Source organism: Pan paniscus, chromosome 23 (genome assembly GCF_029289425.2).
Source record: "Pan paniscus chromosome 23, NHGRI_mPanPan1-v2.0_pri, whole genome shotgun sequence".
Taxonomy (NCBI): domain Eukaryota; kingdom Metazoa; phylum Chordata; class Mammalia; order Primates; family Hominidae; genus Pan; species Pan paniscus.
In genome coordinates this window covers 52,780,288-52,804,937 of record NC_085927.1, presented here as the reverse complement: position 1 = coordinate 52,804,937, position 24,650 = coordinate 52,780,288, and the positions used below count along the sequence as shown (strand labels likewise).

Here is a 24,650-nt window from a genome sequence, read left to right as displayed (position 1 = left end):
TACCTATATCCTTTCTCCGTTTTTCCATCTACTGGATTGTTTTGAATTTTTAGGAACTCTTTGTATATTAGGGCTATAAATTATTTGTTGTGTGCATTGCAAATGTGTCCCCAGCTATTGTTTCTATAGTTTGTTTTTACATTGTTTAGGTGTGTTTTGCCATAAAATTTTAAGATTTTTTGCAAATTTCTATTTCTATTTCTTTGTAAAAATGTTTGTTTCTTCTTCCATCCATGGTCTAGATAAAATTACAGATCAGTCTCATATGAATGTAATATGTGTCTATTAATGCATATATATGTTTATATATATTTGCAACATTTTAAAGTAGGTTTCTAAATCAAATAATAATTCGAATACAGTAGTGTATTAAAAGATTAATTTTTCATGACCAAACAAGGTTTACTCTAGCAATGCAAAGATAGCATAACATGAGGTATTGTGTCGGCTAGAGAAACTTCTAGCTCAGGGATTAGAGCATGGTTTGCCCCAGTCCTGCCATTTACTAATTCTCTGACGTTAGCCAAATTAGTTAATCTCCCTGAGCTTCAGTCTCCTCATCTATAAAATTGGCAGGACAATTACAGTACTGCTGTATAGGGTTGATGGAAGGACGAAATGGGGTATCTGTGAAATGATTAGACCTGGGTTTGGTGCTTAATAAGTGCTCAGTTAATGTTATACATCACAATTCACTGTATCACATTAAAAAGAAAACCCATGTGGTTATGTTAGCATATTTAAAAGGCATGTAATACAATTCTGCCGCTCATCTTAATGAAAATCTAAAACAGTCATAGAATCTACATAAATACAGAAATAGGTGCCAACACCCAGCAGCAAGCCTATTAAGTGGCCATTCTGTGACACTCCAGGCATGACGGGGAGGCCTGCATTTAGCACTGTTGCCTCAAATCTGTGAACCCCCAGATGATCCTGTGGACTTGTCAGGCTTTTGGGGAGAGGAGCCAGTCTGTCGCCTGGGCTGGCCAGTGTTGCCTCTGCTCTGTCTGGAGCAAGTGTGCATTAAGGCCTGCACTTGCCAGTGGCCTTTCACCAGGGTGTAGCTTCTGGCCTTGCTCTATAGGAACCAGGAATTCCTGGGGTTGGGCTGGGAAGAGGATCGTTAAAGTGATAAGCCTGGAGGCATTTTGAGAACTACCTGTGACATTTAGAGTGAGGAGGGTCAGCAGTGGGTGGGTTAGCCTGGCAGGTGCCAAGGTTCTGTACTCCCTCTAGGTGAAGAATTAGCACAGGCATAGTTTCTAGCCCCCTTTTCCTCTCCTACATGCAAAATAAGATGATGAATGTTCTCCAAATGAGAGAGGAGGGGAAGACCTCAATGCTGTGAACTCTGTAGGGTTTCAGCTCAGATTGGACCTTCCAGACTGGCCTGGAAAGCCATGGGGGCCAGGGTGTCTCAGCATTGGCCCGCTTTTAGCCTGGTATTTGTTGAACATCTATCAGTGGGTCTTTTTCTGGTGTCTGTCTTACAGCATTTCTCTCATCTACCCCTAGTTTAGAAATGTTTTCTTAGATAACTTAAAATGCATGTAAAATAAGAGGTGATGGATATATAAGTTTTGGAACATACTAATAAATGCCTGGGAGCCAACCTCCTAGCTGGAGAACTAAACCACTGTGCACCACAGGGAAACTCCTAGCGGGTGCTCCCTGCCAGGGGGTAAAGGCATTCTAGAATAGTTCATCATTCCTGCACCTTTTTTTTTTTTTTTTTTTTAAGAATATTGACAAGGCTCTGGTTAGAAAAAGGAAAAAAAAAAGAATACTTATACACATGTATCTGTAAATAATATATTCTATTTTTGTTTATGAATTTTATAAAAAGAGACTCATAAGTAATCTGCAAATTTCATTTTTCATTCATTTTTACTGCTGGATAATTTTTCATTGTGTGCATGCTATATATATATATATATATATATATATATATATATATATATTTGTATATATTTTTTATTTTTGTAGAGACAGGGTCTTGCCCGAACTCCTGAGCTCGAGCAATTCTCCTGCCTCAGCCTCCCAAAGTGCTGGGATTATAGGCATGAGCCACCATGCCCAGCCCCCTTTCTACCTTTTAATAGATATATTTTAGTTTTATTTGTCTTATGAGTAAACCACAAGAATGAGGACTTTCTCTAATGGATTTCTGTATCCTGTAAAAGTACTAAAACTTGTGGTGAATATGGTGGGAGCTTCCTCCATGCTAATAACTGAGTATTGGCATTGGGTTTAAGGGAGTCAGTAGGTTAAACTGATACAGATTGGACCTTAGAGAGGGTGATGTGAGTGTCAGAACAAGACCAAAATGCCACCCTTGTTACAATGTAGTAGAAGTGGTGGACTAGAGCTCATCTGCAGTGCAGGCAGGTGGGCTTGCTGACTCTCCCTGACCCACATTCTAGGCCCTGGCACAGTCTACTCAAAGGTCAGCTGGGTCTGCAGAGGAGATATCCTTGCTCCAGCTGGCTGCCTTGCATCAATCTGGGGTGGAGAGGAAAGGAAAAGAGGACTAATTCCCAAAGCTTATGTTGTTGTTGTTGTTCCTTCTCCTCGTCCTCCTTCTCCTTCTTTCTCTTTTCTTCCTCTCCTCCTCCTCCTCCTCCTTCTTCTCTTTTCTTTTCCTTTTTTTTTTTTTTGAGACAAGATCTCACTGTGTTGCCCAGGCTGGAGTGCAGTGGCACAATCTCAACTCACTGCAACCTCCACCTCCCAGGTTTAAGCAGTTATGGTGCCTCAGCCACCCGAGTAGCTGGGATTACAGGCACACACCACCATGCCCAGCTAATGTTTGTATTTTTAATAGAGGCAGGGTTTCACCATGTTGGCCATGGCTGGTGCTTATGATCTTTTAATGGATGGTCTCTACCCAGACAAGAAGCCTGTACGTGGTACCTGCCTTCTGCCCCTACTCACCAGGAAGAGCACTCTCCTCTACTGTTCTCCAGTGGGGAGGAGTTAGGCGTGGCTTAGACCAGGAGCATTGAGGGAATGGAAATCATTGGCAAAGGGGAGCTGGCATCCTTCCCTACTGTTTAGAAGTAGATCATATCTAATTAACAGGTGAATGCTCTGGGTATGGCACCTGCTATTTGGTGCCCATGGGAAAGGGCCTTGGGTAGACGGTTCAGGCGCCAGCCCCTTGGTGGAACTGGCTTTTGTTTTTCATTGTACCTAGTCATGGTACACTGGATGGCGGATAACCGGAAGCAGAGTCGACATAGGGATACGGAGGGAAGGAGACTTACATAGATTTCAGGACAACAGTGAGCTGCCAGGCACCAGGCCAGGTGCTTTATCTCATGTAATCCACTTGGTAACATGTGAGGTGGGAGATGCTGGTCCTTTTTATACAGTTGAGGAAACAGAGGCTCTGAGGTAAATTGAATTGCGATTCCACAGCTCGTGGGCTGTGAGCTGGCATTTGTATCAGGCTACAAGTTAAGGCTACGCTTCTGTTCTTGGTACTTGGCATCCACACCTGAGCTATGTGTCCCCAAGGATGAGGCTGCCATTTCTCTCATGGGCTTTTCTCTTTTCCTCTTTTAGCATATGCTGTGCCCCTAGACCCTAAGCCCTGTGCTAGGTGCCAAGGAAACAAGGGCAATGAGGGATGATGGAGACGGGAGTGGGGGATGGGCCCAGGCCTAAGACTGGAGTGTAGCAGGCCTGTTTCTGTGTCAGTTACAGGGGAGAGCAGCCAACCCAGTCTGGGTTTATGGGGCAGGGGGCCATGCGTGGCACAAGTGTGGGGCTTGCCACACCTGGGCGGAGACAGGCAGGCATGTTGGCTGGAGAGCTTGCTTGCGAGCTTTGCAGCTATCAAACGTGTAAATTCCAAAGTGTATATGTAGAGTTTCTGATTGAATGAAACATTTGAAAAATGAATGGGGAAAGCATCTGGAGTCTTTTTCTCAATGAGAAGTTAAAGGACGAAGCTTCAGTGGAGCCTTGTTGACAAAAACAGTGTGGTACAGATTCCCAGTTGCATAATTCAGAGCACTGGGGAAGTTTTGACCTGTGTTTTGCTCGTCAATTCCTGAGCAAGTGGAAATAATGAAGTTGCTCAGGAGGGATTGCCTTGTGGGCAAGACCTGTGACAGAGTCTGTCATTTTGAACCTTCTGTTCTGGAAATACTTTTTACAGTGTCTTCTGCCTTTTTTCTTTTTAAAGATTGTTTTAAAAACACCACTTCTCGCTTTCTCTCCTTATCTTTCAGTAATTTGTTGCAGGGCATTTTGGATAGGAATATTTCACAGATATTCTTGTTTGAGCTGACGGTCATGTCCCAGATGTGTTTGCTGCAGTATGTGGGCAGATACATGACTGCCCTGTCAAAGGTCTTACTTCCGTATTGACCCCAGCCATAAAAGTCATGATAAATCTGGTTCACAATGAACAGTCCTCACATGCTGTTCGTAATTAGAAAATCCAGGTGTGTGCTTTTATTTCTAGAATTTTGTCCTGTCTGAAATGTAGGAAGATGCTGTTATAAAGAAGCACATTCAAAGCCATTTAAAAGCACGGTTGAGCTGGGTGCAGTGGCATGCATCTGTAATCCAGGTACACAGGAGGCTGAGGCGGGAACATGGCTTCAGCCCAGGAGTTGAAGTCCAGCCTGGGCAACATAAGAAAAAAAAAAGTAAAAGCATGGCTGACTTTTCTTAGAGTGAGGCAGTAGACTGTGTGCTTCCTGGCGTGGTGTCCAGGTCGGAAAGCCCAGAGGTGGAATTCTCCTTTGGCCACTTTGGGCCCATCCTGGTGCACAGCTACAACTTCAGGTTTCCTAGTGCACAGTTCTGATCATATCTTTTTTTTCTAGATGTATAAGGAACTATTTTTCTAAAATGGTGGTGGTTTAAAATATATATATATATTTAGTATTTATTGGTCATTCTTGGGTGTTTCTCGGAGAGGGGGATTTGGCAGGGTCATAGGACAATAGTGGAGGGAAGGTCAGCAGATAAACATGTGAACAAGGGTCTCTGGTTTTCCTAGGCAGAGGACCCTGCCGCCTTCCGCAGTGTTTATGTCCCTGGGTACTGGAGATTAGGGAGTGGTGATGACTCTTAAAGAGCATGCTGCCTTCAAGCATCTGTTTAACAAAGCACATCGTGCACCGCCCTTAATCCATTTAACCCTGAGTGGACACAGCACATGTTTCAGAGAGCACGGGATTGGGGGCAAGGCCATAGATCAACAGCGTCCCAAGGCAGAAGAATCTTTCCTAGCACAGAACAAAATGGAGTCTCCTATGTCTACTTCTTTCCACACAGACACAGTAACAATCCGACTTCTCTTTCTTTTCCCCACATTTCCCCCCCTCCATTGGACAAAACCGCCATCGTCATCATGGCCCGTTCTCAATGAGCTGCTGGGTACACCTCCCAGACGGGGTGGCGGCTGGGCAGAGGGGCTCCTCACCTCCCAGACGGGGCGGCTGGGCAGAGGCACCCCCCACCTTCCAGACGGGGCGGCGGCCAGGTGGAGGCGCCCCCCACCTCCCTCCCGGATGGGGCGGCTGGCCGGACGGGGGCTGCCCCCCACCTCCCGGACGGGGTGGCTGCCGGAGAGAGATGCTCCTCACTTCCCAGACAGGGTGGCTGCCGGGCGGAGGGGCTCCTCACTTCTCAGACGATGGGCGGCCGGGCAGAGACGCTCCTCACTTCCCAGACGTGGTGGCGGTTGGGCAGAGACACTCCTCACTTCCCAGACTGGGTGGCCGGGCAGAGGGGCTCCTCACATCCCAGACGATGGGCCGCCAGGCAGAGACGCTCCTCACTTCCCAGACGGGGTGGCGGCCGGGCAGAGGCTGCACTCTTGGCACTTTGGGAGGCCAAGGCAGGCGGCTGGGAGGTGGGGATTGTAGCGAGCCGAGATCACGCCACTGCACTCCAGCCTGGGCAACATAGAGCACTGAGTGAGCGAGACTCCGTCTGCAGTCCCGGCACCTCGGGAGGCCGAGGCAGGCAGATCACTCACGGTCAGGAGCTGGAGACCAGCCCGGCCAACACGGCGAAACCCCGTCTCCACCAAAAAATACAAAAACCAGTCAGGCGTGGCGGCGCGCGCCTGCAATCCCAGGCACTCGGCAGGCTGAGGCAGGAGAATCAGGCAGGGAGGTTGCAGTGAGCCGAGATGGCGGCAGTACAGTCCAGCCTCGGCTCGGCATCAGAGGGAGACCGGGGAGAGGGAGACCAGGGAGAGGGAGAATATTTTTATCATGGTGGTTTGTAATGCCACCTCCTTTCATTGTTTTTAGCTTAGCGTTAGCCTGCAGAGCCTCAGAAACTGCTGAGTGGTGAGAGGTGGTGCAGGGGTAGGCTGGAGCAGAGAGGGCTGTGGAGAGGCTGGGGGCAGGGCAGGGTGGTGCAGGGAGCCTGGGTCGCTGTCTGACTGCACAGCTGTGGGTGGCGTGGGGAGGTGCTGCAGGCCAGCCTCCCATCTCATGGTCAGCACTGCTTGTTACCACAAGCACTCCATATCTGGTGGTGCACTGCCATGGAGCACCTCGGGTGACGTCAGCTTACACGGGGCCCTGCCTTCCTTTCCAGGTGCTTGCTTACTTAAAGATTTTAACAAATCATTTGATTTCTTTAGGCTTCATCTTCCTTGGCTAAATTTTAAAAAGAAGACCACATTGTCCCTGACTCCTTTTTGCAAAGGACGTAATGAATGTTCGTTAAACTTTTGTATTATTATTTCTATAATAAACTTTTTATTTTACAAGAATTCTATATGTGCAGAAAAGTTGCAAAACTAATAGAGTTCCTGTCTACCTTTTGCCTGACTTTCTCTAATGTTAACATTTTATGTAACTGTAGCTTATTTTTTGAAATTAAGAAATTAACATTGATGCAGTATTACTGAATAAACTATGGACTTTCTTTGGATTTCACCAGTTTTCCCACTGATGTTTTCTTGCAGTTCTAGGATCCCATCCAGGTCCTTGATGATTTTTCCTAGTATTAGATTGGTGGATGAATTTGGGGAGAGTCCCACAGAGGTGAAGTGCCCTTTTCATTACATCATCTCAGGAGTCACCTGATACTGCCATGACTCACCAACGTGATGTTAACCTTGCGGGTTTACTTTAGTCGTTCTCCTTTTTAAATGTGATTCAGGTGGCACTGGTTCCCCAAAAGATTGCTGATCCCTTCAGGCCAGGGCCCTGCTCTGCTTGCTTTGTGCCTCTTCCCAGCGTGAGGACTTGGGCTGTGGTGCCAGTGTCGAAGGGGGCATGCCAGGTCAGGTGGAGATGCATTTGGGTTCTGTGATTTTGTGAGCATTCTACAGTTTTCACATCACAGGTGAAACAGGACTGGCCATGTGTTGATACTTGTTGAAACCGGGGGTCATTCTAGTTTCTTTTCTTTTTTTTCTTTTTCTTTTTTTTTTAAGGGCCAGCATCTCACCCTGTCACTCAGGCTAGAGTGCAGTGGTGGGATCATGATTCATTGCAGCCTCACCCTCCTGAGTAGCTGGGACCACAGCTGTGCACTATCAAGCCCAGCTAATTTAAAAAAATTTTTCGTAGAGATGGGTTCTTTCCATGTTGCCCAGGCTGGTCTCGAACACGTGGACTCGAGCGATCCTCATGCCTCGGCCTCTCAGAGTGCTGGAATTACAGGCATGAACCACTGTGCCTGACCTAGTTTCTACTTTCTACGTAGAAACTACGTAGGAGAAGGGAAAACTATTTCCAATCTACAGCGATAATCAATCCCATATTGCTTGGATAATGCCGGTGTTACAATGGTCACCGTTGCCAGAGTTATTGAGGTGGGAGGATTACTCATCTGAAATGTATTTGGTTCTTCCCCAAGGCCTCCATAAGAAGAAAAACTTGCATCTAAACCAGTGTTAAGTGGTACTGCTAATAACAGGGTAATAATAATATTCCTTAACATCTTTCAGGGAGAAAAATCACTGGTGTGCCATCAGAAAAGAATTCCAATTGAAATGAGGTTACAGATTAGTTGCAATACATTTATAGAATACAAAGAAAGTTTACCATGTAATGTCATGATCATTTGTTGAAAAGAAATTTGTAAAATGAGATACACTTTTAAGTTTATAGTTGGTATTCTATTTATAATTATCTCCATATTTCAAACTGAGAATGGAAGCTTTTAGAAGTTAGTGACCATGTCTTTTAAGTTGTATTTATGTAACACTTGCCTAGAGGCTTTAGATGTATACTTACTACGTGGCTGTATTAGTCAGAGCCAATAGGGTGGATGGATGGATGGATGGATGGAGATAGATAGATAAGAAGCAGTTTATTAGGGGAATTGGCTCACATGGTTGTAGAGTCTGAGAAATTCTATGACAGGCTGCCTGCAAGCTGGAGACTCTGGGATGCCGGTAGTGGGGCTCAGTCCACATTTGAGGGCCCCAGAACTAGAGAAGCCAGTCATGTAGCTCTCAGTCCAGTGCTGAAGGCCTAAGAACCCAGGGGCCGCTGGTATAAGTCCAGGAGTCCAAAGGCTGGCAAGCTTGGGGTTCCGTGGCCCAAGGCAGGAGGTGAGTGCATCCCAGCTCCAGGACATTGATAGACACATTTGCCCTTTTCCTGTTTTTGTTCTTTTCAGGCCCCCGGCAGATTGGATGGTGCCTGCCCTTATTGATGGTGGCTCTTCCCCACCTCATCCACTCACACTAATGTGCTAGTCTCTTCTGGAAACAGCCCCATGGACACACCCCAAAATCAGGCTTTACTAGGTTTCTAGGTTTTCCTAGGTATTCCAGTCAAGTTGACACCTAAAACTCTAAAACTAACCATGACACATGCCAAGTATTGAAAATCTCGAATAAGGGTTCAAATGCTACCTATTTCTTTTCCCATCTTACCCATTTTCTTTTTCCCCAGCACTGATCCAAAATATAGAAGGAGAAGGGAGAAGATAATGGTAGCGTCCTGGAATGCTTGGCACCACGATTTCATTTTCTTACATATTTATACCCTTCCTGGTTTCACTAAGGGTTTGAGTTGGTTATTAGGGACTATGAAAAAAAAGGTGGCAGACTTGAACTCTTCCTTTGCCTTCCCCAAAACAACAACAGTGAAACAGATGTTTAGTTCTGGGAGGAGCCGTTGCAATCACCCACAGCTGTCTTGCAGTGTCACGCTGTTTGTGGAGGTCCAGGACACACTCGGCCGTCAGAGGGAGCCAGGGTTGCAGCTTCCCGCGCTACCATTGCTGTGCAACTGTGGGCAAGCCACTTCCCCAAACCTGTAGTTTTCTCATCTGAAAACTGGCGCAGTACTCCCACCTTGCAAGGTTATCATGAGTGTATATCCTGAGTATATCATTGTATATAAAGATCTGAGGAGCGTGTATAAAATGTCATAAAATATGCACTTAGTAAAGTACCTAATTTGATCATCCATTTGCAGGGTTTCTTTTTTATTTTTGAGACGGAGTCTCGCTCTGCGGCCCAGGCTGGAGTGCAGTGGCGTGATCTAGGCTCACTGCAAACTCTGCCTCCCGGGTTCATGCCATTCTCCTGCCTCAGCCTCCCAAGTAGCTGGGACTACAGGCGTCCACCCCCACGCCCGGCTAATTTTTTGTATTTTTAGTAGAGATGGGGTTTCACCATGTTAGCCAGGATGGTCTTGATCTCCTGACCTCGTGATCCGCCCGCCTCGGCCTCCCAAAGTGCTGGGATTACAGGCGTGAGCCACCACGCCCGGCCCATTTGCAGGGTTTCTAAACACCAACTCACAATGCCAGTTTCACTATCATGCTAGACGATGAAACACCAACAGTATAATTATTCTGTTACAAAGTTAAAGATCTTTAGTTTAAGGCTTTTCATTGATTCTGGGGTTGTATTACCTGTCTTTTGGTGTTAAACTGTCTGAAATGAAATAATGGGAGTGATAGGTCTTTTTCTTTTTTAAATGTCCTTAGGGGGCAAAATAAAGTTGGCGGCCTTGTGTTGGCTGCCTTTCCTGCCCTCAGGAAAAAGCCCTGATCAGTAACATTGGGATCTTCTATCTGGTCCCTGCTCTCCTTTGAGGGAGGAGGAAGCCCCAGCCAAAGAGGGGAGGCCACAGCCAGAGGTGCAGCAGGACACGGCCCTTGTTTACGTGATTCAGCTCAGAGTCCAGCCTTCCTGGGCATCTTCCCACATCTCTTCCTGGCCCCCTGTCCCAGCCCCACCTTCCACATTCCCTGCCTAGGTCTGTTACGGAGCACCTGTCACCCTGCATGGTCCTCTGGGTACTCGTCCGTCTACCCTACCAGACTCGAAGCTGCTTACGGACAAGTTCGTTTAAGTTAATTATTTAGTTTGTAACTTCCAGAGCCTGGACAGTGCTGAAAAATGTTTGTCAGATGGCTGAATTAAACTATAAATAGATGAGGGGAAAAAAGTCACACCGATAAAACATTAACATAACATGCCCCTGACTTTATTCCTGAAAATACCCACAGACTCACCAGGAACCTTGCTCACATTCCTTTTGAATTTCAGATCTTTCTTGGATCATCTTCCATTTTTAATGTGTTGCCCAGAGAAGGCTCGAGCTGTTGCCAGGACCATGAGGCTGCGTGACATCTTAACTGAGATGTGCTAGAAATCTAGATGTTGCTTCTCCTGTGGCATTTGGGGATTCTATAAAATGCATAAGAAAAAAATTAACATGTTCCCTCTATCACATTGGTGCTTTCAAGTTTTTCCTCAATTGGGCTGTCTCCATTAATTAGTCTCACTTCACTGTTAAAAAAATCTTTGGACAAGTGCCAGAGAAGCAAAGAAGCTTATGTAAAGGGTTTTAACATTTTCTCCTTTGCCAAAGATAGAACTGATACTTAGCTTTGCTTTGTCCTGGGACCTTCTTCTTTGATAGAGAATGTTAGACATTTGGCTTGGTTTATTCCTTTTTATGTACACGTGTTGGATGAGTAAAGACAAGTGGCTTTTTTTTTTTTTAGATGCAGTCTCACTCTGTCGCCAGGCCGGAGTGCAGGGGCACGATCTCATTGCAACCTCCGCCTCCCAGGTTCAAGCAATTCTCCTGCCTCAGCCTCCCAAGTAGCTGGGACTACAGGTGCACACCACCACACCCTGCTAATTTTTGTATTTTTCATAGAGACGGGGTTTCACCATTTTGGCCAAGATGGTCTCGATCTCTTGACCTCGTGATCCGCCTGCCTCGGCCTCCCAAAGTGCTGGGATTACAGGCGTAAGCCACCGCGCCCAGCCCAAGATGGCTCTATTTACATCTTGGTTCATGAAACATATGAAAGGCTAACAAGTAGGATTTGCAAATAGCCACTACCCTGTTCTCAGCCAAAAGAAAAATATGAAAAAGATTGACCTATCACATTTTCACATAATTTATGATTATTTATTTATGATTATATATTTATTTATGATTATAGTAGGTTTCTAGAATTTAAGATTTACTTATTTGAAGAGAGAAACTAACGCCTTAAATTATCATATTAAATTTTACTGGTTTACTGTCTAGCAGCCATTGAAACCTGTTGCTGACACCTGCCACTTCCAGGTCACTGAGCTGTCATTGTCATGCCTTTCATCGCCGTGCTAGTGGGAAGAACCCAAGCTAGCCTGGTTAGAAAGTGGACTATTTGGATCCTCTACCAAAGTCATTGGTAGAGGATCAGTTATTCCAAGAATTGAGGCCCAAGAAATACACTTGGGCTAAAATGACACAGAACTTACTTTAATCTTTTGAATCTGAGGCACTTTGTGGTTCTTGATTAATGTCAGTCACCACTGTATTGCAGATGCAGACGCTGGGTAGGAAGGAAGCTCTGTTACTAGACTTCTGCTGGGGGCTTTTCTTCCTTTTCTCCTGTTTTCTCACCTTCTTTTCCCCTCCTTCTCCCGCCTTCTTCCTCTTTATTGAGGTATTAGTTTACATACAATTGAATGCATCCTTTTAGGAGCTTTGACAAGTGGAAACACCTGTATGACTCAGTCAAGACAGAATATTTCCATTGCTCCAAAATTTCCTTGTGTCCCTTTGAAGTCAGTCCCCCACCCTGCCCCCTGGCCCTGGCAAACATTAATCTGTCACTGTAGATTGGTTTTGCTTGGTTTCGAATTTCATCCACATAGACACACACAGTGGGTGCTATTTTGCATCTGGCTGCTTTGCTCAGCATGATGTTTTTGTGATTCATCCATGTCACATCTGTCAGTAGCTCATTCCTTTTTATTGCCGAGTGGTTTTCAGCTGTGCGCCGATGCCACACACAGTTGGGTTTTGATGTCCTCTATAGAGATGTGTGACAAACCTAGGTGCTACAGGAGTGTGTGCATGCCCTCCCCATCTTTCAGCAGCATATGAGGAAGGCAGAGGGAACTAGCAAATAAATGAACCAGATTTGGGGGAATCTTCTTTTTATCCAAGCCATGGGTCTTGCTAGTCCTTGACTAGTTTGGCTTCTCAGAACAACACTATTCTAGTTACCCCTGGCTTGGGCCAGCCTGTAGGATCTCGATGTTTGCCTTTCTGGAGATGGGGAGTTACAAATTCCTAATGGAAAAGGCTTGTGGTCAGAGCAGCTCCTTTTGGTCTTTTGTCTAACTTTGTCGTCCCTGCTGCCGATGGATCACCTGGCTCTGTGTTTGGGGCATGCAAAGTTCAGGGACCCAGGTACATAGGAACTGTAGAGCCTGCCCTGTGCCAGGCTGCCAGGTACCCCACCTCCTATGCCAGCCACCTGCCACTCAGGTCTCCTGCCTTGCCCTTGCCCTGTCCTGGCTCAGCTGTTAGTTTTAGCCTGCTAGGGAAAGACTGAGGCGAGCGCAGAACTGCAATCTGTGGTATTCTATTAACAACCCAATTACTGTGTGCCCATGATCACTTTAAGAATCACCTTTTTTTTTTTTTTTTTCCAGACGGAGTCTCGCTCTGTCGCCCAGGCTGGAGTGTAATGGCACGATCTTGGCTCACTGCAACCTCCACCTCCTGGGTTCAAGCAATCCTCCTGCCTCAGCCTCTCGAGTAGCTGAGATTACAGGCATGTGCCACCATGCCCAGCTAATTTTTGTACTTTTAGTGGAGACAGGGTTTCACTATGTTGGCCAGGCTGGTCTCCAACTCCTGACCTCAAGTGATCTGCGCACCTTGGCCCCACAAAGTACTGGGATTACAGGCATGGGCCACCGTGCCCAGCCAAGAATCACCTTGTAAAACACAATGACTGCCGCGGGCTGGGGAAGGGGTTGGGAATAGAGGGATGATAGCTAAAGGGTACAGGGTTTCTCTTTGAGGTAATGAAAATGTCGTACCCTTGATGGTGGTGATGGTTGCACACACCTGTGAATATACTAAATAACATTGAATTGTGCCCTTTAAATGGGTGAACTGTGTGACATGTGAATTATATCTCAATAAAGCTGTTTTTTTTTTGTAAGGCAGTATAGTATTAGAGCGATGACAGACCAGTAGAGAAGTGGTGAAAAAAAAAATTGTAGAAATTGTATTGTTTCCAAATGACACGACCTTTTGCCAAATACCTTGATTTTCATAGCAGGTCCCGTTCCATGGGAGGCACGGGTGTGGTAGAGAGAGGAGGGACTTTGTATCAAGTGGACCTGACTGAATCCCATTCTGCCCTTATTAGCTGGGTGACCTTGGGCAGATTGCTTATGTTCTGTGGTGGTTTCCTTCCCTGTAAAACAGGGCTAGGAGTACCTATCTTATAGTGTTTCAAATGAGCGTGGTAAACGTGGTACAAGCAGTCATTTTTACCATGCGACAATCATATAACAAAAGGCCTCAGATAGAAGCAGCAGCCTTGCTGGATCCTGTCCTGTCTTTGAGTCCTGCTAGGCTGATAAACTGGCCTGCTGGAGCTGCACTGACCGCTGGGCGAAAGAATCCCCCTGGGAAGTGCTGCCCTGCGTGGTGTTTGCCGCCTCTGCAGGGGGCCTGAGCTGATGGGTGGCGCTGCTGGTCTTTAGTTAACTTGGTGGACTCTGTTTCTGAATTTTCTTCCGCCTTAATCCACATGGTTTGAGTAGGCTGGTTGCACACTCTTGGAGAACCAGCATGAGACGTCCCTTGTTTTATTTATTTGCACTTCTGCTCAGCCTGTACATTGTGGGCCGGGGCAGGGACCTTGGCTGCTTTGACTGTGGGACCCTAAGCACTGTGCCTGGCATTAATGTTTGTTGAATGAATGTCCAATGGTTTCCAGTCTTTGATGACAGAAGCCAGATCAGAACTGGAATTCCAGCTTAGGCTCTGCATGCCAGAGGCCAGCAGGTGAGCTTCCCTGAGCGGCGTTTCTGTCCCAGCATCACCTAAAGAGTGGTCGGGCAGCTGTATCACTGCCAGGGACAGGAGAGCTGCCTGAGTCAGTCTTGTGTTCTGCCATAGTCCACGTTTCCTGCCTGGAGTCCACTAGTGAGATGTGGCTGACATGGGCAGGGAGAGGGTGTCTTTAGCCACACTGGAGATCTGGTCTGATGACTTCCTAGTCCCACTACTATTCAGTTCAAAGTCAGTTTTCTTTTTCTGCGCCCCCCCCCCCCCTTGCTCTTGTGACTGGGCACTTGGGGCAGGACTCACAATGCCTCCACCCACCCCAGGCATCCAGGCTGCACTTTGCCTGAGGGCATGTGAGGGTGGCCCTGTGACCTGGACTGTGAATGGCTGCTGGGCTGGCCTTCCCTTGCCCTGTGCTGGATGTGGCCCTCACCCCCTACCCCAGACCTCACCCTCCACCCCCCACCCCCAGTTCTGCCTTGGGCCTCTTCTCCTTTTCCAAGTTCAGCTTTTTATTAAGCAGAAACTATCCAAGACCCAGTTCTGATCGTTGAGGGAAGTCAAGTTGGAGGGGCAGTGTCGTGTAGCCTGGCTTACAGGCTGGCTCTCCTTGCGCCAGCTGTGGGACACTTAGCAAGTTGCATAACCTCTCATCTGGGAAATGAAGATAACAGTGCTTACCCCCAAAGAGCTATTTTCATGATTAGCCAGAAATAAAGTAAGTGCTGTGTAAATGTTTATTGAGCAGCCTGTGTTTGTTGGATTTAAAAGAAGAGAGTGAGTCTCTTAAACAAAAAGCCCTCCCATAACCAGCAGCCCTAAGTGGGGCTCTGGGACAAAAAAAAAAAAAGTTTTCTGGTATCCTGGCTTGGGGGAGGGAACAGGTAGACAATTTTTGTATTTTTTAGTACAGACGGGGTTTCACCACGTTGGCCAGGCTGGTCTCAAACTCGCTTCCCCAGAACTCAGGTGCTGCTTCTGTCTTAGTGGAGTGAGTGCTTGCCAGCTGTGGCGGGCGTGGCACTCTGCTGTTCATCTTCTGTGATGGTGCCGTGGATTTAACTAAGCCAACCACAGGATATAGTGAAATATGTGTTGACTTCTCTGCTTTTTTGGTGACGGGCTGTGTGGGGAGGGGTGGTAAATAATTTCTCAAGTAGTGTACATTATTATCATATGTCAAGTAATAGAGTCTCATGTTATGTGGTCTTTGCTTTTATTGGTATTTTTCCATTAAGGAATTTCTTTTTCTCTTTTTTTTGAGACAGGATCTCGCTCTGTCACCCAGGCTAGAGTGCAGTGACGTGATCTCAGCTCACTGCAACCTCTGCTCCCTGGGGTCAAGCGATTCTCGTGCCTCAGCCTCCTGAGTAGCTGGGATTACAGGCATGTGCCACTACACCTGGCCAATTTTTGTATTTTTTAGTAGAGATGAGGTTTCACCATATTGGCTAGGCTGGTCTCAAACTCCTGGCTTCAAGCAATCCATTTGCCTCAGCCTACCAAAGTGCTGGGACTACAAGTGTGAGCCACTGGCCCAGCCTAAGGAATTTCTAAACACAAGATTTTCTTTTTCTTTTTTTTTTTTTTTTTAATTGATCATTCTTGGGTGTTTCTCACAGAGGGGGATTTGGCAGGGTCATAGGACAATAGTGGAGGGAAGGTCAGCAGATAAACAAGTGAACAAAGGTCTCTGGTTTTCCTAGGCAGAGGACCCTGCGGCCTTCCGCAGTGTTTGTCTAAACACAAGATTTTCAAAAGAGATTTTTAACCTACTTCGTTTTGTGTTATAAGGTAAGACTAGATGGCTGTTTTTAACTGAACATTTTTGAATGAATATGAGTAGCAAGAACACTGGTAAATAGTGTATATCCACTTAGCACAGTTTCCCCTTGCAGTATGTTCTTTTACCAATTACGTATTTTCCCATCCCTACATACATCCGCTTGGGCCATGTTGAAAGGAGGAACCGCCCTGAACTGGCCCCGCCCTGGCCATTACCACTTAGATCCTGGCTTGCCAAGGGGAATGGGGGAGTGTGCATGTGTATCTTCTAGGAGGGCACCTGGCGGAAATTGATCCCTTGAAATATTTGTTTCCTGTCTGTTTTTGCAGGTTGGTTTCCATATCTACTCTTTCCTGTAGTGTCTGTATTTTTTGTTACTGTATGAGATTTTAAAAAGTGTTATTGAATAATATGCATACCTAAAGTGCACAGATCTCAAGTGTACATATCAGTGAATTTTCACAAGCGCAGCACACCCATAGCCAGTTTAAGAGCCATAGCACAGCTCCAGAACCCTCCTGGCACCCCTTCCTGCCTGCCTCCTCTTTCTCTTCCCTGTCCTGGCTTCAAAGGGTGTAGATTAGTTACGCCTTTTCTTGTGCTGGATCCAAAGGGAACCGTACAGCATGTATTCTTGTAGGCACAAGCATTTTAAAATCTTTCTCTCCTCACCTAAAGCTTTATTGTTTTTTTCTTCACTTTAAATTCTTTGTAAAAATTGAAGAAGCGAGGTGTTTTTATTTCCATGTAATCACACTTGAGTATTTGAGTGTCCTAGTTCTTAGGAGACAGTCGTGCTGCTGAGAGACCATGGGGTCCCCTGCCTGTCTCCAGGGGACTCCGTGTCCCCAGTCCTGTCTCCTGCATGAGGCTTCCTGTTCATCTGCTGACAGGCATTGCCTTGTTGTGTGTAGTCACAGAAGGAAGTTGACTTCCACATGTAGGGACAATGTAAGATTATCCTGTGCAAGCAAGTCCCTGTCCCACTGACTGCTGTGACGCCCCTCAGATGCAGAGAGAGCATGCTGTCTTTTTTCTCTTGTAAGCAGGAGGATCCCAAATACAAGAAGATATTAGAAGACTCATGTATGGTGTAAGTTAGTTTGTATATAATTTGATTTTTTGTGTGTGGGGGAGGGGGTAGTATGAATTTTGTTCTCAGACCTCTTCTCCCTGATTTTCCGTGGAAATACTGAAATTTCTCTTTGGCCACTTTCTGAAAAGAGAGCTCTTCTGTGATGGCCACAGCAGGCAGGAGCGTGCAGTCTGGGAACCTGGGACTGTACAGCGAATGCAGCAGTGTAGGGGAATGACCTTATCTCGGCAGCCAACAGGAAATGATGAAATGTGCTGGGAGAATTCAGCTGAGAGACAGAGGTCAGACATGCCAGCAGGGTTGGAAAGAGGCAGGTACGGAAGCTGAGCTGCAGAGTTAGCCGGGATCTGACAGAAAAATGTGAGTGTGCTGTGGAAGGCTTGCATTTCCTTTAAGGTAGACCTCTTTGAAAGTAGAATTTTCACGGAATTGTTTTCTTTCTCACTGAGTGACTGATTTAACAGAACTCTCACCTTCTATGCAAGCGCACCTAGTTTTAGAGCTCCTTGACGGAAATGTTCAATTAGTTCATTATTAACTGAGCAATGCAGAATGCTTTATCCAGGGTGCTTGGAGAAAATGTCAGAGTAAGTGTTTGATTTTCTTGGAGAATAGATTTCGGCTTAAACAAATGAAGGATTGTGTTTTATAATTTTTGACTCTGGTTTTAGAACATACGTGCGTGTTTCCTTTCAAAATAGATGCAATAACTTTGCACCTTTGCTTTGGCATGTTTTAGAGTAGCTGACATACTTTAGCTGTATTTTTTTCTTACCGAGTAGCTAAATGAGTTACTTGAGTTAGCTGTTAATAGAGGGCTTTTCCCCCTACTTTAAGGCCTTAATGTTTATTACATGCTGCCATTTTCTTTCTTTACAGCCAAATCTAATCTACAAACACATAAGTGGGACTTGAGAGAGAAAACAAATTATCTTTTCCAGGAGACTGTAATTGCTGTTTCATGACTGTTTACTGCAGTCTCTGATCACCTGCCACCGCTCCAGGACCCCTCCCGACCCCCTTCCCATCCTCCCCCTCAGTTCTTCTCATTTCTCATCCCAGCTGGACCCTGTGCCCTCGTCCCCCTCTGAGGGCTGTCACTAGACACTGTTTATATTTTTGTCGGGTAACAAAATGTAAAAGTCTTATTGTTTTAATAACTGAGCAGCCTTATGTACGTATTTAATTGTTTCTTAGAAGTCATATTCTGGAATTTTTGAAAAACAGTGGCTCCCCTTTATGGCTGTGGTGCTGTAATTTTATTAGATTTTTAAAATCCTGATACTTAAGTGACCCATCACTCAGTGAATTATACTTACTGGATTACTGATTGCCATTAAAAAGGCAGCATCCTTTCTCCATCCTCCAGAAAATACTGTGCTGGTGCAGCCTGTGCCTCACAGAAAAACATGCTTTCTTGTTAGGATGTTACTTACTGTGAAGTGTGTGTTTCAAATACTTTTAAGATTGCATGGGAAAGGTTTCTAGAAACCCCCAAGGTATATAGTATGTCTGTCCGACCTTAATCGGGCCCATCAGTTTTGTCTTTGCTCTTGTAGCTCTGAATATCTCTTTCTTCAGATCCCTTCCTTCTTGTCAGTAAAACATCCTACTGAATTCTGGATGAATTTTAAATGCTGTATTTATGAAAACAGCAAAGAGGTTTCATAACTTCAAACCAAAGCATTTTTACAGGTATGAGATTTATGCCAATAAGTAAAAATACGCCTTCCTTTTTTCTTTTTAAACAGTGTTAGTCCTTTCAGACCGTTTGCCCACCCACACAATTCTGTTATTCATTTGGTGGCATAATGCAGAAGGTGGGAACGCAATATTTAGAGCTGTAATGGCTCTTGGACTTAATATTCCAGGATCCTCACTTTACCAAAGGAATTGGGATCCAGAGGTGACAACTTGTCCAAGGTCACTCGTCTCGTTGGTAGCCGAGTGAGTCTGAAACCCTGGTCATGAGACCAGGGTCATTACTCTTTCCATTACAGTAATCTGCTTTCTTCGCATTATTATCTTAAGATGAATATCACTTAGCTAAGAGTGTTTTTTTTTTCTACTGATGAGTCCATTTATATTTGTTTCACTTTCAAACACTCAGCTTTTATTCAATAACTTTTTTGCTGTAAGTACCATTTGCATAGATGTATAGTGAATTGCCTCAAGTACAAAGAGCATTGACATTTCTTAAAAATCAACAATTCTCTATATTATAAAGTTTTGCTTGCCTCTCCCCTAGCTCAGGGGAGAGACAGTCAATTGTTACTGATAGAAGCGGGCCTCACGATGGGATTGCTTGCCAGATGAGAATGCCAAACTTAATACAATCACAACTAATACAAGAAACAGACAAGCACTCAATTCTTCTTTGAAACAGGATTCTTCAGGGTGTGAAAGGGAAACCCCAAACCTTTAGCATTTCTGCCTTTCAGCCCCTATAAGGGAATACTGACTCTGTCTTGAGCTGAACTGAAGAGGTATTGGAATATGAAAGACTTTAAAATAATACAACATAATATAAATAAAGGAGAAAATGATTTAATTTATAAAAATGGAATTTACTCACAATTTTCCAGAATCATTAAAAATGGTCTCTGCTAAAAATTCAGTTTGAATCCTCTGAAATTCAGGTGTGGGAGTTAGTTATAAACAGGTATGCTGAGAACAGTGGGTGACTGTTCCTAGACCTCGGTGTGCCATCACTGTCTGTCCAAAGTCACCTTAAAATACCTTGGGGAGGTTCACAGGATAGCGCTTATTTGTATTTTCTAAAGTATTTAGAATATATGCCTTGAAGAATTTCTGAAACAAAAGCACTTCAGGAAAACAGGCACTTTCATAAATATGTTAATTGTATTTGAAGTTGAATTTAATAACTTTACAACTATTTTAATTTATGAAACTGAAGAATGAAGTGGAATACATAAGCAATATTTTTATGCAGTGTGTCAGAACTGTCTTCCCTCCTGGTGTTCTAGTGGGCACTTTCTGTCAGTCTCCTTAAAGAGGTGCTGCTTTCATTTGGTGAGCCAGGCGACATTATCCTGGGGCCTGGAGAAGAAGTGGGGCTGCAGGCTCAGGAGCCGCAGTGGCTTAGTTCGCTTCTCCCATAATTTAGTTACCTTTGTTCCCCAATTAGCATTTTATACTTACTATTATATTTTCAGTATATATTAAGTATAGACTATTCCAATCGGCTTCCTTTTCTTAGTGTATAATTGACCTTCTTATCTTCTGCAGTCTATAAGTAACATTTGATATGCTTCCCTCCCTGGCCTCTAGCTTCTGCCCACATTAGTATAAATGTTGCTGTGCTTGTGAGATTTAAAGATGAGAAAGAGATACCAGACTGTTGCAGTGCTGGCATTGCTCCAAACTGAGAAGGGGTTAAACGGCAGCCCCCTGGGGCTGCTGTTGGCTTAGAAATCTCAGAGTTTGTGTTGTTGGTGTTTGGGCCTTTTTCATGTCCACCTCTGCCCAGGGCAGCTCTCCAGACCAGATTCTAGAAGTGGCCTCAGAACCTTCTCTAAGACTATGAAGAAACGTCCCCCAGTATCCTAGGCCCTTAGAGTTTGGTAAAGAGGAGCACGTATGTGTGTGTCAGTATGGTGAGATAGTAATTAGACAAGGGTTATTGATTTGAATGAATGAATGAATGAATGACATTGTTTGCTTTTCCTTAGTGATTACTTTTGAAGGCACTATAGTCACATTTCACTAGGTGGTCTAAATGCATTTGCATGTCACAGTTCTGCCTTGACACCAAGTAACAGGTTGTGTCTACCTGACGTCTCCTCCAGCCCTGGGGCTCTGGCCTAAGTTTTTTCTTATTAGACTCTGTCATATATGAATCATAAGACATAAATCTTTATGTGGGCTCATGGTACATATTTTATTTTGAGAAACTTAAAGAATCTAATAGGAAGTTAGAATTAATTTGAAATGTGTGCCAGTGGTCATCACAATAGTATGGCATTTAGATTATCTTTTTGTTAATGTGAAGGGTGCTATGAATTTCATACTCAGTCATGTTTCCCATCAGGATTTGTTCTACAGTGGAGTCCTTGAAGGAGAACAAGGAAGAATGATTTTGCTGGAAAATGCTTACTTGACGAAATGTTGATGTAATTAACAGGACAAAATGTTGAACTTCCCAATTTGGAACTCTCTCTTTGACTCTTAAATTCCTAACATAGATTGGTAGTGCTAGTTTAACAAAATAAATGAAGCACATGACAGTTTTGGGGATAATGAAATGACTTCTCTATCTTCTCTGCTAAGAACTGACACATGAAGAAAAAATAGCACAGGGCGTAGTAGACTGATCACCAGTATCTATTGATTTGGAAGACAGAAACATTTGTTACTACTTTCCCATCTATAGGGATGGTCACCTCAGGTTCACTTAGTCAGATCCTACCATTACTGTGCAGGAAGAATGTTAGAAAGCAAGACTGTAAAGCCATGAAGGAAAGCGGCAAGACCACTTTTGGTGGATAAATCTTTCATACTTCACATTGAACTCGAAGACATTAAATTGAATCTTAGGTGTACCCAGTGAACTTCTGAGGTTGAAGAGTTTGCATTTGGGATGGTGGAAGTTGTCATGATGATGAAAAGTCATGATGTGAGGCTATGTAAACTGTACTTGTCCCAGCACCTGACAGCCTTTTTTTTTTTCCCCCTGATGCTATCTCCAGGTATGACAGCTTTTATTGGTAGACATGCAGGCACCTGAGTGAGCTCTGGGCTTATTTCCAGCCGTCCGTTAGATCACTGCCTGGAGGGACAGTTCACCTGGATGCTGGCTGGCTGGATCAGTTGATTTGTTTTTTCGTTCGTTCGTTTGTTCGTTTGTTCATTCATTCATTCATTCATTCAGTTTACCTTCTTGGTCTCTTGTCCACGCAGTTCACATCAGGCACTGTGCTAGACTCTAGGGATCCATAGACAGTTAGGATTGAGTTCTGGTCTCTGAGGACCTCACAGTCCAGCAAGGTAAAGAGACTTCTAAGCAGCAGGGTGGTGAGTCTTAAAGAGCTATTGGGACCTTATTCTGCCATGAAGAATGGAGGAGACTAGGGGAAACTCCAGTTTGATGATGAGTTTTAGAGGGAGTGGTTTGTCAGGTACCCAAGAGAAGCAGCGGGAGCAATATATGCAAAGGCAAGGAGGTCAGAATCTGCCAGACTTAGGAGCTTGTTGTGGCTGGAGTGCCGTTTATATGTGGACATGCTTCAGGAACATCATATTTATCAGATCCAAACCAGTTATTTTTCATCCCAAACCAGTTTGTTCTTAATTCTATTTTTCTCTTTGTGGCATTATCACCTACCATGCCTCCGAAATTTGAGACTTTGAATCCCTGCCCCCATCCCCCATTCCCTGGCATCATCCATCACTATGTCCTGTCTGTTTTTCCTCTTGGATATATTCCTCTTTCCTGGTCTTCTAACCATTTCCCTTTCTCCAGACTTGAACCTCCAGAACTGCGATGTCCAGTGTGGTAGCCACTAACCACATGTGACTGTTTACATTAAAATTGACTAAAATTAAAAAGTCATTGAGACCAGTCTGGGCAACATAGTGAGTCCTCTGTCTCTATAAAAAATAAAAAATTAGCCAGGTGCAGTGGCACATACTTGTAGTCCAAGCTTCAGAAGGCTCAAGTGGGAGGATCGCTTACACCCAGGAGGTTGAGGCTGCAATGAGCTGTGATAGTGCCACTGCACTCAGCGTGAATGACAGAGGGACACCCTGTCTCAAAAAAAAAAGTCAGTTTCTCACTTGGACTAACTACATTTTAAGTGTTAATAGCTGGTGGCTGCCATACTGGACAGCCCAAGACTAGAGGCTCGATGGGCTGTTCTCCACTCTCTGTCCAAGGGAACCTTCCTTTATGCGCTTTTTGCTTTCAAGATAGGGTCTTGCCCAGTCGCCTAGGCTGGAGTGCAGTGGCATGATCTCGGCTCACTGCAACCTCCGCCTCCCAGGTTCAAGTGATTCTCATGCCTCAGCCTCCCAAGTAGCTGGGACTATAGGCACATGTCACCATGCCTGGCTAATTTTTTGAGTTTTTTGGTAGAGACAGGGTTTCACTATGTTGGCTAGGCTGGTTTCGAACTCCTGACCTCAAGTGATCTGCCTGCCTCAGCCTCCCAAAGTGCTAGGATTACAGGCATGAGCCACCGCACCCAGCCTCATGCCTTTTAACCTTTGTACGTGCTGTTCTTATTCTCTCCAGAATACCATTCTTGCTCTAAGCATTCCCCTCTTCCCTGGCTTTCCTTAGGTGAATTTCGTCTCTTTTTTCCTCCAGTGTCCTTGTAATCACACAATCACGCTTGCCTCTGAGAGGGCACATATATGTTTATCGTGTGTCGAGACATCATAGTATAGTGGTTAAGCCTTGGGGACAGATTGTCTTAATTTCAAAACTAGCCGGTTACTTGCCAGGTGGCTTTGAACACATTACTTAACCTCTCTGAGTTTTAGTTTCTTCAGCTATAAAATGAAGACAATGGTTTTTTCCTCATGTTAAATGAAACCCTTAGCACTGCATTTAAATATATAGCTCTCAAATTGTAGCTGAGAGCTCTCATTCTAGATAAATTCCCTTCCTCTGTTCATCAGCCATGCTAAAACCATATAATGGTTTGTTAATGCTAATAATGCTGTTACGTTTCTTCTTTTCTGATTGTTACACCTTTTAGTTATTTTTCTTATTGCAGTGGCTAGGCCCTTCAATGCAATTTGCATAGACATGTAATTTTTTATTATTCCTGTAATTTCTATTGGCTATAGTTCTTCTGGTGAGATTTTTATTCTCTCTTGTTTTGATTGCATTTCATCATGCCCATTTTCCATTGCATTTTTTTTTCACTCTTAGTTTAGAAATTAAATTCTCAGCCTGCTCCTTTAGTGGTTATCCTAGATATTTTTGTGTACTTAACAAAATCTTAAGTAATATCTTTACCCTTCTCTTGAACAATGGAAGGATAGAAAACATTTTAACTCCATATGCCCTCTCAACTTGTCCAGTTTTTTTTTTTCTGATTTTTTAAAATCCTGCAAATTTGCCGTTGTCTTTTATACAGTTAATGCTATTTAGATTTATCCAATATATTTATGTGCATATTTGCTTACCATTCCTTCTTGTGCTTCAGGGCTTTCCATCTGAAATAATTTCCTTCTTTTAAAAGTATATCCTTTAAGGGCTGGGCATGGTGGTTCACGCCTGTAATCCCAACACTGTGGGAGGCCGAGGCCAGTGGATCACTTGAGGTCAGGAGTTCAAGACCAGCCTGTCCAATATGGAGAAACCCCGTCTCTACTAAAAACACACAAAAATTAGCTGGGCCTGGTGGCACACACCTGTAATCCCAGCTACTCGGGAGGCTGAGGCAGGAGAATTGCTTGAACCTGGGAGGCAGAGATTGTAGTGAGCCGAGATCGCTCCACTGCACTCCAGCCGGGGCGA

General features: G+C 44.7%; 1 protein-coding gene across 7 annotated transcripts in view; it reads left to right on the top strand.

The window, feature by feature from the left end:
• The window catches only part of PACSIN2 (protein kinase C and casein kinase substrate in neurons 2), a 143,343-nt gene that overhangs the window by 35,428 nt on the left and 83,265 nt on the right, over positions 1–24,650 (top strand). For 2 of the 7 annotated variants that reach the window (XM_003805170.6, XM_055105414.2), the window contains exon 1: positions 17,396–17,521. The exons of 2 other annotated variants lie outside the window; for them this stretch is intronic. The gene's annotated coding sequence lies outside the window, so the exon portion shown is untranslated. Of the gene's footprint in view, positions 1–17,137; positions 17,159–17,395; positions 17,558–24,650 lie in introns of those variants that run through there. 3 more of the 7 variants (XM_055105416.2, XM_055105417.2, XM_055105415.2) reach the window with 3 other exon arrangements.